The following is a 15,606-nucleotide window of genomic DNA, read 5'->3' on the forward strand; positions in this document are numbered from 1 at the left end:
TTCAATAAATCTGGTCATTCACGAGTTGGTACCAAAAAAAGTGACCATGAAAGGTTCATAGAACCATACAAGGCAGCCATTCGGCCCATCGTGTCTGTGCCAGCTCTTTGAAAGAACTATCCCATTAATCCCACTCTACTACTCTTTTTTCAGGCAGTGCATTCCAGATCGTAACTCGCTGCGTAAAAACATTTCATTGCCCCCTGGATTTTTTGTCAATTATCTTAAATCTGTGTCCTCTGGTTACCGACCCTCCTGTCAATGGAAACAATTTCTCCTCATTTACTCTATCAAAACCCTTCATAATTTTGAACACCTCTATTAAATCTCCCCTTAACCTTCTTTGCTGAGAACAATCCCAGCTTCTCCAGTCTCACCAGATAACTGAATTCCCTCATCCCTGGTACCAGTCTAGTAAATCTCCTCTGCACCCTCTTCAAGGCCTTGACATCCTTCCTAAAGTGTGGTGCCCAGAATTGTACACAATACTCCAGCTGAGGCCTATAACCAGTGTTAAATTGTAAAAATTCAACTGGTTCACTAATGTCCTTCAGACTCCTCCTTGGTCTAGCCTACATAAAATTACAATCCCACACTATGTGCTTGACTTTTAGTGCCCTCGGGGCAACTAGGGATGGACAATAAACACTGCCCTGCCCGTATCACCCACATCTCAAGAACAAATAAAAAAGGACAAAATCTTGCATCAACTTTAGGGGAAAAAACTCACTTCCCTCTTTTATTTGGCTATTTCAAGCACCCAGGGCAACAGAAATCGCTCCAATATAAACATTCATGTTATAGATCAGCACCACGCATTCAGAGGAAAAATTTAAAATCACCACGTGGGAATAAATCTCTGGCAAAATCAAATCTAAGTTGAGCACCAAACAACAGATAACTCTCTCGACTACTCAGTGTAGAACTAAGCATACAAACCAAGTCCTAGGTTTAATTCCTAGTCTGTGCTGAATCAGCTGGCCACAGCGAGGGTGATAGTAAGGCCTGTACAACTGCCTGGTGTCCTTTGGCTAGAAAAGGCAGACTGGGGAAGTCAGCGAGGCCTCTTGTACTTAATCACTATCCAGTGACACTTATCCAAATGTGCACATGTATGGGCATCGGTGGAACACAGGATCAGGTACGAAGCATTCCATGTTGAAATAATCTGCAACTTGCTGTCTAATGGTGAATAGCCATTTGGACAAGTTGCTGGAGGAATCTAGCATTCTTGGAATCATAACCCACCAAGAGTCAGCACCTTCAGGATAAGCGGTGAGAAAACTGGGAAAAACACAGCAGGTTCGTTAGAGAAACAAAAAATTAAAACAGAATTTGACTCCAAGAATTTGAATTGGGACCAGGTGGTCCAGCCAGCCCATTTAAAAAAACTGTCCTCCCCACAAAGGGATTAAAATACCCAGCCCTCAGCATCTGCAAGGTTTTATTACATGCACAGGATTTAGATGCAAACAGAGCATTCCAGAAGTTACTTGCTCTTATACAGACACATTCACATAGAAGAGTCTTTACAGACCTGGAACAGAAACAAACAGAAGCTATGATATTAAACAAGGTGTTTCAACTCCATCACAAAACTGTTGGGAGGAACTAACTCAGAAATGCAGAAAAAGTTCACCACCAGATGATTCTAGTAACTATACAAAAGTATTTCAAAGTGTGCTGAACGCCACCAATGGCAGTGAAAAGGAACCAGGTGCCAGTGTTGGGGAAATGGTCTCCACGTGGACAACTTGTCTCATCCCCAAAGTCACTGTGCTTTTTGCAATGGGCTCCTCCGCAGCCAGAACGCCTTACACAAGATTGTGCATAGTGACTACATCTGAGGGGTGATGGAATACATCCATTCACAAGCATCTTTAATGTAGAAAAATGTCCCACAGTGCATCAAAGGCACAATCAGAAATAAATGAATGCAGAGCCAAAGGAGGAACTATTAGGAGGGGTGGCCAAAAGTTTGGTCAAAGAGCTGGGTTTTAAGGAGAGTCTTAAAGGAAAAGAGGGAACTGGAGAGGCAGCAGGGCTTAAGTCAGGGAATTCCAGAGAGTGGGGCCTTGATGGCTGAAGGTATGACCTCCAATGGTGGGGTGAACGGAAGGAGGATCCGTTCAATGTGAAGTTTGAATGACCTGAGAGATCAGGCTTCTTTAAGACATTCAAGTTTTGACATTGCTCAGTTGAGAATGCAGCTGAACTACGAGGCTGTGGCTCACAATCCATCAACGATCAAACCACGGTGAAAGTAGCAAAAATTCCCATCGGTGACATCTGCAGCACACATATTGCGAGATTATGTTTTTATAAAAGCTTACTGAGACAATTTCACAGGGCAATAATCATTATTACATTGTGTGGCGTCGAGTCTCTCAGAGCAGGAAACTCTCGGGTTCAATCTCTGGTCTCCGCCAAGTTAGCTGATCTCGTTGAGATCGTGCAGGGGTGCAACAATCGCTCTCTGTGTTCCCCAGCTAGGGAGGCAGAAATAGATCAACCAGGGGTCCTGTGGCTGAACATCTGGGGACCTCTGCATGTGTCGTACAGCCTAACACTCACCACCCAGGCGATAAAGACCTACAGCTAATCACTCAACACAGGTTGTTGCTTTCAGGAGAGAAAGGAGTCAGAGAAAAAATATAAATGGCCACCCTTTCCACAGGATCACAGCACCACAAACTACTATCCAATTCAAATAAATGACCAAACACCGAGCTCACACTACCGCTTAGGAGCGTGTTCGGGAGTTGAATATCGAAGCAATCCAAACTTCTGTCGTTAGTTCTAGAAGATATTGGTTTTTAGCCATTAAGAAAAGCACCATCACGATTATCCATTACTCTTCTGCCTGAAGAATGTGATTCTAATACTCCAGCATAAAAAGGCCGATCAGCTCATCAAATCTGCCAGTGTTTTTCTCCATATGACTTACCTAGTCTAACCGCACTCTCCTCACGCCCTGTGCCCTTTGATATCTAGTTTAATCCCATTCCCCTCACAACCTTTAATATCCCATCCAGTCCAATCCCACTCTCCATACTCTTTAATATCCCATCGATGTAGAGGATAGTAACAGATTTCAGGAGGACACAGTCTGGTGAAATGGGTAGACACATGGCAGATGAAATTTGATGCAGAGAAGTGTGAAATGATGCATTTTGAAAGGAAGAATGAGGCGAAGCAACATAAACTAAATGGCACAATTTTAGAGGGGGTGCAGGAACTGGGAGTGTACGTACACAAATCTTTGAAGGTGGCAGGACAAGTTGATGAATCTGTCAAAAAAGCATGTGGGATTCTTGGCTTCATAAAATAGAGGCAGAGGGTACAAAAGCAAAAAAGTTATGCTACAACTTTATAAATCACTATTTGGGCCTCGGCTGGAGTATTGTGGCCAATTCTGGATGCCACACTTTAGGAAGGATGTCATAGCCTTGCAGAGGGTACAGGGGAGATTTACTAGAACGGTACCAGGGATAAGGGACTTCGGTTATGTGGGGAGACTGGAGAAACTGGGATTGTTCTCCTTACAGCACAGAAGGTTAAGGGGAGATTTAATAGTTCAAAATTATGAGGGGTTTTGGAGAGTAAAAGGAGAGAAACTGTTTCCAGTGGCAGGAGGGTCAGTAACCTGAGGACACAGATTTAAGGTAACTGGCAAAAGAACCATGGTTTTGAGGGGGGGGGGGGAAGAGATGAGGAAACGTTTTTTAAAAACGCAGTGAGTTTTAATGATCTGACTGCGCTGCCTAAAAGGGCGGTGGAAGCAGGTTTGATAGTAACTTTCAAAAGGGAGTCGGATAAATACTTGAAAAGGAGAAATTTGCAGGGCTAGGAGGAAAGAGCCGAGAGTGGGACTAATTGGATAGCTCTTTCAAAGAGCCGGCACAGCTGCACAGTTGAACATTGCTTCCTTGTTTTTGCATTCTGTGCACCCCATACAAAATTCAAGGATTCCATTTGCCTTTTTATGACCTCACCTACTTGTGCTGCCCCCTTTAATGACCTGTATATCTACACACCCAGGAACCTCTGCATCTTCATCTTGTTTAAAGTCTCACCAGTTAAGGTATATTCCCTTTCCCTATTACTATGAATATGTATTACTTCAGTTTCCAACATTGCAATGACGGAGAGGACGTTGGTGAGCACAGATCTTGTAAAGCAGATGATTTTTACACTTGTGATGCAGGAGCAGTTTGACACAGAAAACATTCGATGGTAAGTGCAATACAGGACTAGTGAATCGGTGGTAACAGCAAAGACTCCATTTGTAAACGGTTTGTACACCAAGATACCCAGGTCTGGATGGATTGGCAGAGGCTAGTGGAATCACAAGCCGGAGTGCTGTACACGAGCCTCCACGCCGTATTGCTGAGCCGCTGTTTCATGCAGCAATGTTCAGTCAGAACTGGCCCTTGGTCTCACATTAACCTGCATCAGTGTAGGTGGCTTGGCACTAACACATTCACTGTTATCAAATTTGTACCTAGCCTTTGAGAGCTGCCAATGGTACCCAGTTTTCCACAGACCCTTTCCTGATGACACTGCTAAAAGAGCAAGGTAACATTTAAGTAAAAGCTCCACAATAGTTCTAAAAATTAACACCCAGAGTTTTATTCGATACAATATAATACACCAGGATATAATGAACTCCAGTTTACTTTGATAACTTTCATTCATCAAGTTACACTTATTAATGCGAAAGTGTGAACAGATGCACAGACCACCTTAGCTAACAACTGACATCCCAAAAGCAAAATAAGATTGCCACAGTCATTTTTATAAAATCAACCCATGCCTGCAAGGCTACAATCCCACCTGGCTTCAGGTAATGACGGCAAAACTTTCAAACTCTTTATGATGTCATCCAAGCCCCTCAATTCGACTCCAGCCTGTAACTCACTCCTGAGTATCCATTACTTTATATATAAAGCACCCGAACCCCACAGATTCTAGCCTGTAACTCAATCTTGTGTTATATTATTTTATATGTGACACATTCTGTGACTGAACTCCTTTGTAACATCAAAGCAAACAATGTTGAGACACTAAGGCTGTAGCAAATAATTTTGAAAATTATTAGGATGCTTGAACTCTGTAACCATGTTACATTTATTGCAAGTGAGGTCTGGGTGACAGGTAGCTGGACAGTGACCTTCAGCTAATGGGCTCAAATCTACTCCAGGTCAATCCAATGAAAATGTGCTCTGTGTACTGGCTGTATGGGTCCTACGTGAAATGAGTTTGGACAATTTCAACTCTGATCTTACTGGGCATGTTCCAAAACTGCGCATAACCTGACAATCTCACTCCAAGCAGCCCAATGGTTGTGTTGAAAGTGGGAGTGTGACACTAGTGCAGTACGAGAGAGAGACATTGTTGGGGCACTGTTGAGGGAGCTCTGTTCTGCTTTCAACTGTGCAGTACCAGATCTACAGAGCAGGAGATACTTACACAAGGTGCCTGAAGTGGAAAGAACTCCTCTGCCCACATCCCTCACCCTGATAAGCAAGGATTTACTGTGAGTCAATAACATCCATATTACTGAAACAAGGCTTAAAGGAGGACAGGAATGGCAGCTCAACGTTCCTGGTTACAGGGTTTTTGGACGAGATAGAGGGGGGGATCGCAATATTGGTTAAAGGAACAATTACGGCTGCGAGGAGGGATATGATGTTAGAAGGATCATCAAATGAGGCCATATGGGTTGAACTGGAGCAAAAAAAGGGGCACTCACACTGTTGGGAGTGTAGTGAAGACCCCAGAACAGTCAGAGGGAGATAGAACAGCAAATACGTAGGTACATTTCTGAAGTGCAAAAACAAGAGGGCAGTAAAAGTAGGGGATTTCAACTACCCTTATATTAACTGGGATAGAATCAGTGTAAAGGTATAAAGGGCACAGAATTCTTAAAATGCATTAAGAGGAAAACTTTTTTAACCAGTACGTAGCAAGCCCAAGAGAGGGTGCAGTTCTGGATTTAGTTTTAGGGAATGAATCTGTGCAGTGGAAGGGGTACCAGTGGGAGAGATCATAATTCACTCAGATTTAGCAGAGTTATGCAAAAGGACTACGACAGGCCAGGAGCAAAAGTTCTCAATTGGGGAAAGGCCAACTTTATTAAGCTGAGATGTGATTTAGCAAAAGTGGAACCAGCTACCTGAAGATAAATCAGTGTCAGTGCAGTGGGAGGCATTCAAGGTGATAGTGAAGGTTTAGAGCAAATATGTTCCCACAAAGAAAAAAGGTGGAACTACCAAATCTAGAGCCCCCTTGATGTCAAGGAGCATACAGGGCAAGATAAGGCAAAAAAGGGAAGCTTGTCAGATACAGAGAGCTCAATATTGCAGAAAGCCTGGGGTATAGAAAGTGCACGGGTGAAATTAAAAAGAAAATTAGGAAAGCAAAGAGAGGGCATGAAAACATATTGGCAAGTAAAATCAAGGATGTTTTGTAAATACATAAAGAGCAAGAGGATAACTAAGGAAAGAGTAGGGACCATTAGAGACTAAAGAGGTAACCTACGTGTGGAGGTGGAAGACGTGGGTATGGTTCTTAGTGAATGCTTTGCATCTGTCTTCACAAAAGAGAGGGATGATGCAGACATTGTAGTTGAGGAGGAGGAGTGCAAAATATTGGATGGGATAAACATAGTGAGAGAGGAAGTATTCAGGGGATCAGCATCTTTGAAAGTAGATAAATCACCAGGCCCAGATGAAATATAGCCCAGGCTGTTAAGAGAAGCAAGGGAGGAAATAGCGGAGGCTCTGACCATTTTCCAATCCTCCCTGGCTACAGGTGTGGTGCCAGAGGACTGCTAACGTTGTACCATTGTTTAAAAAGGGAGAAAGGGATAGACCGAGTAATTACAGGCCAGTCAGTCTAACCTCGGTGGTGGGCAAATTATTGGAAAAAATTCTGAGGGACAGGATAAATCGTCAATTAGAAAGGCAAGGATTAATCAAGGACAGCCAGCATGGATGTGTTACGGGAAGGTCGTGTCCAGCTAACCTGACTGAAATTTTTGAGGAGGGTCAATAAGGGCAGCACGTTTGATGTAGTCTACATGGATTTTAGCAAGGCTTTTGATAAGGTCCCACATGGCAGGCTGGTCAGAAAAGTAAAAGCTCATGTGATCAAAGGGGAAGTGGCAAATTGGATCCAGAATTGGCTTAGTGGCAGGAAGCAAAGGGTAATGGTCGACGGGTGTTTTTGTGACTGGAAGGCTGTTTCCAGTGGGGTTCCGCATGGCTCAGTACTCGGTCCCTTGCTTTTTGTAGTATATATCAATGATTTGGACTGAAATGTAGGGGGGCATGATTAAGAAGTTTGCAGATGATACAAAAGTTGGCCGTGTTGTTGATAGTGAGGAAGAAAGCTGTAGACTGCAGGAAGATATCAATGGACTGGTCAGGTGGGCAGAAAACTGGCAAATGGAATTCAATCCGGAGAAGTCTGAGGTAATGCATTTGGGGAGGGCAAACAAGGCAAGGGAATACACAATAAATGGGAGGATACTGAGAGTGTAGAGGAACAGAGGGAACTTGGAGTACATGTCCACAGATCCCTGAAGGTAGGACAGGTTGATAAGGTGGTTAAGGAGGCATACGGGATACTTTCCTTTATTAGCCGAGACATGGAACATAGAGCAGGGAGGTTATGCTAGGACTGTATAAAACACTGGTTAGGCCACAGCTTGAGTACTGCGTACAGTTCTGGTCACCACATAACAGGAAAGATGTGATTGCACTAGGGAGGGTACAGAGGAGATTTTCATTCCTACAGAGGATGTTGCAAGGACTGGAGAATTTTAGCTATGAGGAAAGATTGGATAGGCTGGGGTCGTTTTCTTTGGAACAGAGGAGGCCGAGGGGAGATTTAATTGAGGTGTATAAAATTATGAGGGCCCTAGATAGAATGGATAAGAAGGACCTGTTTCCCTTAGCAGAGAGGCCAAAAGTCGGGGGTCATAGATTTAAAGTAACTGGCACAAGGAATAGAGGGGAGTTGAGAATTTCTTTCACCCAGAAGGTGGTGGTGGGGGGTCTGGAACTCATTGCCTGAAAGAGGCAGAAACGTTCATCACATTTAAGAAGTGTTTGGATATGCACCTGAGGTGCTGTGACCTACAAGGCTACGGACCCAGACCAAGAACTGGAAAGTGGGATTAGTTTGGATGGCTGTTTTTCGACCGGCACAGACAAGATGGGCCGAATGGCCTCCTTCTGCGCTATAAATTTCTATGATTCTATGACCCTCTCTTCAGTCTAAGTCCAATGACTCATTGAGGGACAAAAATCCACAGTGAGAACCCACTAGTGAAATAAACCAGACTTTCTTTGTGTCTAGACTATATATTCCAGGAGGGGGGAAACACACCCCTCACAACAGTTGACTAAAGTTGCAAATTCCTACATTTGTATCATATGCAGGGGTAGAATTACTAAAAGATGCTGAATTATTTTACTGAGTAAGGCCAGTCACGATATGGATGGAGGGGTTGAAAAAGTCCCTCTTCTCCAAAATTAACAAAAGAATCATAGAATTTAATAGCATGGAAGGAGGCCATTCGCCCCATTGCACCTGTGCCAGTTTTCTGTGCCCACTTAGTCCCATTCCCCCCACCCCGCTCTTTTCCCCAAACCCTAATTCTCTTTCTTTTCCAAATATTCAATCATTTCCCTTCTTGAAGCTATTCTGCCTCCACCACTGTTTCTGGTACTGCATTCCATGTCCTAACAACTCTAATAAAAACTCCTTCCCTCATTGATGATCTTAAATTTATGCCCTCTAGTTGACCAACTCGCCAGTGTAAATAGTTATTCCCAATTTATTTTATCAAAACCTCTCAATTTTGAGCCCCTCTACCAGTTCTCCTCTTAACCCTCTTTGTTCCAATAAAAAGAGCCCCAGTTACTCTAGCCTCTCCTCATAGCTAAAGCATAAACTGGTCTAAAGAAATAAAATGTAAAAATTGAAGATTGAAAGCATTTGAACAAGCAACTTTAAAACCAGGACCAATAGTCCAACACAAATAACCCTGTCCAATAACCCGGAAGGATTACATGGCTTACGCTGTAATATCTGACACTTCATTGCATTCCTAAGGGAAATGGCAAGGGAGTTTCATCTAACTTTCTGGGAATTTCCAAATACTGGAAGGGTAGACTGGAACCAGCCTGGGCCCAAGACTCTGCACTGTATTCTTGGCCAAATACTTAAATCAGCAACACAGAGCTTCAGAATTTTCAACTACCAATCACTGCACAGGGGCAGTCGAGGATATGAGCATGGCAAGCACAGCACCAATGGAAATTGGTCCATAGTCCACTAGTCCCATCCCCCTCCACTGAGGCTGGAAGTGCCTGGCCATGCACAGGTCCACTGGTTTATGATTTTCACAGAAATATTGATATGACAAAATGTGATCTCCAAAACAGCTGCAAAAATCTCTAAGTCCCATGCAATAAAAATGGGATTTGACTTATTCAGTTACCATAAAGCAGTGACCCTGACTATGCTCGGACATTAATTCTGATCTGTAAAACTCATTCAGCACTGTCACCTGCACTAGGGAGTATGGGTAAGAAGTTTCACCATTTGTAGCCACCACAGATGAAATGATTTTCCCCCTTACCTCAGACAGGACAGACAGGCTGGTGGAATGGACGGACACGTGGCAGATGAAATTTAACGCAGAAAAGCACGAAGTGATACATTTTGGTAGCAAGAATGAGGAGAGGCAATATAAACTAAATGGTACAATTCTAAAGGAGATGCAGGAACAGAGACATGGGGGTATATGTGCACAGGTCGTTGAAGTTGGCAGGGCAGGTTGAGAAAAGAGTTAAAAAAGCATATGGGATCCTGGGCTTTATAAATAGGGGCATGGAGTACAAAAGCAAGGAGGTTACGATGAACCGTTATAAAACACTGGTTCAGCCACAACTGGAGTATTGTGTCCAAATCTGGGCACCGCACTTTAAGAAGGATGTGAAGACCTTAGAGAGGGTTCAGAAAAGATTTACTAGAATGCTTCCAGGGATGAAAGACTTCAGTTACGTGGATAGACTGGAGAAGCTGGGCATGTTCTTAGAGCACAGAAGGTTGAGAGGAGATTTGATAGAGGTATTCAAAATCATGAAGGGTCTAGACAGAGATGAACTGTTCCCATTGGCAGAAGGGTCAAAAACCAGAGGACATAATTTAAGATGACTGGCAAAAGATCCAAAGGTGACACGAGGAGAAACTTTTTTTTTTAAAACGCAGCGAGTGGTTAGGATCTGGAATGCGCTGCCTGAAAGGGTGGTGGAGGCAGATTCAATCGAGGCTTTCAAAAGGGAATTGGGTAAGTACTTGAAGGAAAAAAATTTGCCAAGCCCCAGGGAAAGGGTGGGGGAGTGGGACTAGGACTAGCTGGACTGCTCTTGCAGAGAGCCGGCACAGACACAACGAGCCAAATGGCCTCCTTCTGTGCTGTAACCTTTCTATGATTCTATAACCTCCCACCCACCAGGCCAGCTATAGTTTCAAAGTCGTCTACTCTCTGAAGCAGAGAAGGAACAAGAGGTCTGGGAACTGGTGCTTACAGAGGGACGGGTTTTTAAGCACAAGAAATGTGTGGTTTCACTAACAGGAGCAGCGGTTGCTCCTCAAGACCCAAAACTTCTCATCAATATTCAGTCTTCAGTACATAACATGCAGAAGAACACTGAGCTGCTCAATGTCAAAACTGAGAACAGGCCTTACATCTTCAGACACTTACGGCCGGGAAGGGGCCTTGATGCAAACGCACGGTCGGGAACTCTTAGACCCAGCTGCCTCACTGGATAACTGCAGGCTGACAAAGCACTCAATTCCCTTTCTAACCGGGCCTGTGTAAACTTTGTCTTCCAACAGCACAGGAGGAGCACGTGACATTGCACTGATCCATAGCCACATAGAGCAGTGCAAAATTCGCTATAATGGGAACCTTTGCATCAACAGTATCTGTCGATTGCTCAGTGTTCTTGGGTTCTCTTTCGGGAAGTCTACAATCCCCATCAACTTCCTCCCCCCACCTTCCTGACTGTGCTGACTTGTCACTGGAATAGGATGCAGGGGACGGTCTCCAGTATCCAGAACAATTAGCCATTCACGTGTGTGTGCGTAGAGAGTGAGTGTTGGTACACTAACTAACCACAGATGCAGGAGGTGAGGCACAGAGGGCTGGGGAACCAGGGTCCGAACCTGAACCAGTCATCACCCAACGTACCTACGTATGTACAGTCTGCTCCTCTTAATTCAGTGTTACAGTCACATTATCATGTAAAAAAACAGCAGCTTAATTTAAATTGCTTAATTTGAATTACTGGATAACGTATTTTCATTTCAAACAAATAAACATTAAATTAACAGTCGATTATAGACAAACGCTGCCAGGGTAACTACAAACTGCCTTCGTTATGTGAGTGGAGGACAGTGGATAGCCTGGTTTCCTGTTCCTAATCACCACTGGGTGACTCCCACTCTTATGTGGTCCTGACAGATGAACACTCACTGTCCAGGCTCATACATTAATGGCCACTTGGGTGGGGTACCAGAGGTACCCCACCCAAGTCTGTGCCCTCAGCAAAGAAAACTAGAGGAACACCAAAGACCGGCCACCTCCTCTGAGGGAGATAGGGGGAAAAAAGTCAAGAGTGACAGAATTACGTATGTTTTCCACCATACCATTCCTTCGCTCCCACTCCCCTCCCCCCCAAAAAACATTGCCTCTTTGGGCAGGACCACCCAACCCACAAAAAGAACAAGTGAAGCATTTCTTTGGGGAATTCTCTGCACCTCTCCACCAACTGAGGCAAACTCCTGAGCAAATCCCCAAGTGCAAATTTCAGCAGGGACTGGGATCTGAACTCAGACTGCATTGCATTATATTCAATTTTGGAGCAATCAATCCATGCCCACTGTGCCAAGCTCCACCTGCTCACCACCAGGTACCAAGGTGGACACTTACAGCAGTGAAACGTCTCACTTTAATACGTTACAGGGCACAGTGTCCAAGCTTTTCTTCCTGCGGCTTCTTTAAGTGCTTGGCACGGAGACTTGCAAGATGCAAACTTTAAATCAACGTTCCTATTAAATTGCATACACCTCAAACTGCAATACTAAAAGTACTCGATATTTGGATTTTGGATTTATCCACCAATGTGGGAACAGAACCAAAAACAACCCTTTCTGAACTTTAAGGAGTGCATGAGTGAAACAGGATAAACCAGTGAGTGGAAGCAGAAAAGACCGCCCGGGCCAGATTGCCAGGGCTCACAGACTGCACGTGGCCAGGGCTATAGTTTGTGAACACCCATCAGGTAGAGGATCTCTCTATCTCTTCCCATCCTCCCAACTCTACAACTGAAGTGGCGTAATAATCAAGACCGATGGGGAAAAGGAAAGTTTAACTTTTTTAAAATTGTATGATCCCAAAACATGAATAGGAAGTAAACCAAGGTAAACAGGACAAAGTATGACCCAACCACCAGGGACCAAAACTCGAGACCTATAAAAGGAATGTTCAAACCTCAGTCCCAATCCACGCCAAGAGTCAGCAAACATTACAGCAGCAAAAACCTCATTACAGTAGGTCAGTACAACACACAAACTGTGCCCACATCAAGACCCATTTCACCAAGCCTCCAGTGCAGCCCTCAAACTGAACTTCATTTCAAAATCCCTGCTTCATACTTTTAACACAACAAACTATTATCTTCAGTGTTCACACAAAGGGCAATGGAAATCTGGAACTCACTCTCTCCCCCACCCCCAAAAAAAAGCTGTTGAGGCCGGGGGTCAATTGAAAATTTCAAAACTGAGATTGATAGATTTTTTAGGCAACGGTATTAAGGATACGGAACCACAGTGGATAGATGGAGTTAGGATACAGATCAGCCATGATCCAATTGAATGGTGGAACAGGCTCGAGGGGCTGAATGGCCTCCTCCTGTTCCTATGAGTGGAGTGCAACACAGCAAGTCTAGTGTAGAAATCCATCCCAAATCATTCATTTCAAAATGCTCAGGAAACAATGAACAAGGCACGAGGTTGACTCGGACCCTAAAACACCCCCCTACAGTACCCCAATGGTTCCTAATGCACCCCCTGGCAGGACCTTCCCAATGCTCCTGTCTGTTATTTGCACACGAAGTATAATTTAATTTTCTGGTCAGGAAGCTTTCCCTATTTCAGTCCCTGAAAGAATGGGCTGTTAGTGCTCTGTCACAAAGAAATAGCTCACACACACAAAAGTTGAGAGAGATTAACCTGCGGAGTTTATGATCTGGACCTCACTACACAACCAACCCCTTCTATAAAAGAGGATACAACAGAGAGGCGCAACCTGCTCCAAGGCTCACCCTATTCCTGCCAAATCACACAACACCTCTTGCAGGATAGGGTCAGATCCAATCAGCGACTCTGACTTCTCCCAACAGTCACTGCAGCGGGCTCACTCAAGAGTAATAGAAGCCTGGATGTAAGTCAATGGCAAGATTAAAATCACAGGACCTTCTGAGCGGAAGCTCCGACTTGCAGCACTCAAGTTATAATGTCAAAGACATGGTCATACAGCGATCAGCAAGACAAAGATCGAGAGTTAAATATCTTCCCCCCCCTCCCCATGTTTTGAAATTAAATTCAATAAATCTGATACATTACAATAATGCGGTCACTTTAGCACAAAGACTGTCTGAGTCCTCAGCACTAATAGTACATTTTAACAAAATTCAAGTTTGATTCTGCGAAGAAACTGCCTCCCTGCTCAATAAGTTCAAATATGAACAATATTCACCCTCAACATACCATAAAAAGGGGACACAAAAGCCACGGGCCCGGGGGCCCGGTACTGGACGGGCCCGGGGGCCCGGTACTGGACGGGCCCGGGGGCCCGGTACTGGACGGGCCCGGGGGCCCGGTACTGGACGGGCCCGGGGGCCCGGTACTGGACGGGCCCGGGGGCCCGGTACTGGACGGGCCCGGGGGCCCGGTACTGGACGGGCCCGGGGGCCCGGTACTGGACGGGCCCGGGGGCCCGATACGCCGGTCCCGGGATACAGACACAGTGAAACACACTATCTGCAACTGTACTTCAACTTTCAAATCTTACAACTGGTTAAGATTGGTTATTCCTGTACATCAGCTTGAAACACGGTGACTCTCAGCATAGCCCAGCTTTACAATCTAGCATGTGACCAACTCCAATACGACCACTCCTGCCACATATTAGAAAGAGCGCCCGGAGTTGTGCGTCAGATCACACACAAAAAAGGGGGCAAAATTTAATAAATGTTCCACTCAGAATCTCTCTCACCGCCTGCACAAACTTTAATTTGGAAGCCTTTGAACTATCATTTAACAACGAGACCCTCCCCTGCCAGAACCAGGTAGACAATCCTGACCCAGATGTAGCACAAACAAATCGGGCACACCAGATTCTACAACAAAAAGACTTAGACAATTCTTTTAAAATCAGAAAAATCAGCAGCAGTTCAAAGCAAGGCACTAAATTTAAAGAAACCACTTCAATCCATTTTAAAAACAGATTCTGAAGATGCAACTGGTCACCTGGGAATAGGAGTTTGCTAACCAAGCGTAGTTTACTCGAGCAGAGCTCTGCATCAATTTGCACCCCCTTATTTATACACAAACAGCACTTGTAGGACAAAGTATTCGGGCCAGAATGTTTTACTACACAGCAACCAACGCCTAGGTTGGGATTCAAACCATCGAGTAAACGTTATTGCAACGGTGCATTGGGATCCAGTATGTTCAACCCGCCTTTAAAGACGGGCCAGGTTTTGTTCTGTTCTCTGGATACACTTTGCGAAATTGCAGCCCAAGGTCAGTGTTGTGAGTGTAGAACCCCCATAAGCTCCCTGCCAGTCACACAATGGGGCTGTGCATGCTGACAATGATAATGTTTGTGGTGCCATCTCTGTGCAGTCAGCTGCTCAGCATTTCAAGGTCAGCAGCTGATTCCAGTGTCTCTTTCCCCCTCCCCAATCCCAGCCGGTGAAACAATGGCCATTACCTGTGTTTATTTATCCCCCTCCCTCCCTCCCTCCCTCCCTCTCTCTGCTGTAACCTGAACCATACTTTATGAGCTAGTTTATGAGCTAATCAGGATTGTTTTGCCATTACATCAGAGGCAATTATAAATGGCCAGGAGCAGCATATGAGGAGCCAATCAGATTACAGATAGCATGTCACCCTAAGACCAACTGTCTCCTGGCTTTGACAGAAGGATTTTACCCTCCATAATTCAAATCCCAAACCAGTGCAATCTGCACTTACTCAAATCACCAGCCTGTGCACTAGCACCGAGTACTGAGGAAGGCAGCGTCTCACGGTCGCACACAAGGCAACCAAGAGGGGAAAAAACAACAGAGAGGAATGTGGCAACGGCAGCACTGGTCCAGCAGCAAACACAGTGTTAAATAGCCCCACAGAGGCAGCAGGCACTTACAGAGCACATCATAATATTAAAGAAAAAAAGGGGGGGGGGAACTCACTGGGATCAGAATCCTAAAACAAAGAGAGCAGTCAGTCTGTGTGTTA

This window comes from Heptranchias perlo, chromosome 26 (assembly GCF_035084215.1).
Source record: "Heptranchias perlo isolate sHepPer1 chromosome 26, sHepPer1.hap1, whole genome shotgun sequence".
NCBI lineage: Eukaryota > Metazoa > Chordata > Chondrichthyes > Hexanchiformes > Hexanchidae > Heptranchias > Heptranchias perlo.